The sequence below is a fragment of the Charadrius vociferus genome, unplaced genomic scaffold (assembly GCF_000708025.1).
Source record: "Charadrius vociferus isolate BGI_N301 unplaced genomic scaffold, ASM70802v2 scaffold179, whole genome shotgun sequence".
In the NCBI taxonomy this organism is placed as follows: Eukaryota; Metazoa; Chordata; class Aves; order Charadriiformes; family Charadriidae; genus Charadrius; species Charadrius vociferus.
In genome coordinates, this window is record NW_009650072.1 from 1,156,938 (window position 1) to 1,158,958 (window position 2,021).

The window sequence follows — 2,021 nt, forward strand, 5'->3', positions numbered from 1 at the left end:
ATTGGAGAGAAGCACAGTAAGCCTCGGGCATCCTTACAGTTGGAAGAAAAGAGGGAGGTGGTAAAACCCTCTGGGAGTTTATTCGGTGAGTTATGAGAGGATCCACGAGTGTAATATTGTTAAAGGTCAGCCTAAACCTAATTTAAACTAGGGATGTGTGACCTCCGCCCTTCATTTAATACAGTCATAAGGAACATTACACTGCAGATAGCTGGAACAATAGCAGCCTCCACCCCAAACTCCAGCCCCTGGCATTGCCTGCGAAGAGGGCCTGTGATGGAGAGCAGGAGGAGGACCAGTAAAGCCAAGGACCCAGCTAACCTTAGGAGGGGGAGGCAAAAAGAGAGGGAGAGGAGGGCCTCTGGACCACAGCACTGACCACCAAGGGGCTTGCAAAAACACGGCATCCCAGGAAGCATTTTAGTTTGAAAGCCGATGTGGCTACAGCACAGCATCACCTGAAAAAATTGGAAACACAATCAAAATAGCCCACCCCATCTTGCATTTGTCTGACCTCTGTGGTCATCGGCGCAGTTTGGGAGAGAAATCGCGGTCATAGGTTCCCGTTAAATTCATGTGGAGCAAGTACAGCATTTGCAAAGTCAGACAAAGCGAGCCGAAACTAAATGAATAGCGGGACCAGGAATAAAAGTGACATCTGAAAGGTGCCCTGAAATGACCAGGGGACGCCCAGGAGTCAGCGAGAAAATCTCTGCTGCTGCAGCGGCTGTGGAAGCATTTGGGCAGGCTGCAAAGCCCCCTGACAGCGCTGCCCATCTTAGCTGATCAAAGCGGCTCGTGGGTGGCCACCAACATGTGGCGATGGGCCGGAAAGCTTTCCAGGGAAAGGGGGAAGAACGGGAAAGCTTGGGCCAGCCTGAACCTTGCAGGCGGGGATGTGAGCTTCAGCAAAGGCAGAGGAATGTAAATAGCTGCAGAAATGCAGTGGTGGCGGGCCAGGGTGGATGTTAGTGATGCTGTCGGTGAGCTGAGCCAAGCAGACACCTTCAGGGAAGGGGACATTTACATGACTTTTCCCTTCCTTTCCACCTATAATCCAAAGAGGGGAGAGGTGACCTAATCCAAGACCAACCAAGACACCCTGTGATGCTCGTTTGGCTTATTTCACTATTATACCACAAATGACAAGGTGAGCGGAATGGGGATTTGAGGTGCATGTGCCTACGGCTTTACAAAGGTACCCCAGTTTGCAAAGCACCTTATATTCTTATTTATCAAGAGTGAGGAACAAGCAGGAGAAGTCAGACTGCTTTACTGACGCGCCCAACAGATCTGGGCACCGCAGGTTGAGATGTCCAAGATGAGACAAAAGGCAGCTGGGGGTGGGCCATGGGTTTGGGTCTCCTGTCATTGAAGGCTAGGAGAAAAAGTCATCCCCAGTGAGAGGGGAGAGTGATTAGCCAGCGCCTTAGGCACAGCTGTTTAATGGCAGAGGAATAATTGTACTTGGCCCAGAGCGTTTTTCAGTGGCTTTAAGAAAGCGATACCTTTTGTTTTGTACAACCCAGGAACCTGGCAATAACACCATGTCCTTGCATGCTGCTAAAATATATTGATCCTGGGGCACACTAAACTGTTAGAACAGGAGAGATTCATTGGCAAAAGGGGATGTGATATATGGAAGGTCCCTGCGTGAAATTGAAGTCAAAGAACTAAGAGTGGGAGAAATAATTCACCTGGGCGCTCTGGTCAACAAGGAGCAAACAAGAGCAGAGTCTGGGCAAGTCTGCTCAGGGCTCCTGGCACCCCTGGATGGGGAAAGTATTTTGGGGCCATGCTCTCAGCCCAGAGGGTTTCTGCTGCAGGACTGTTATATGGGCAGGGGAAAAGCGAGATGCCCTTAGGCATCAGCAGAGGATGTTTTTTTTGGCATGTTCAGAGCAAAAGAGGGACTCTTGTAGCAATTCCTGCCCAGGGCTACTCAGGCATTGAAGCATTCATTGGACCTAGGTGTTCAGGAGGGATGTTGGCAGATGCATTTTGAGGACCCGGAGGGTGCT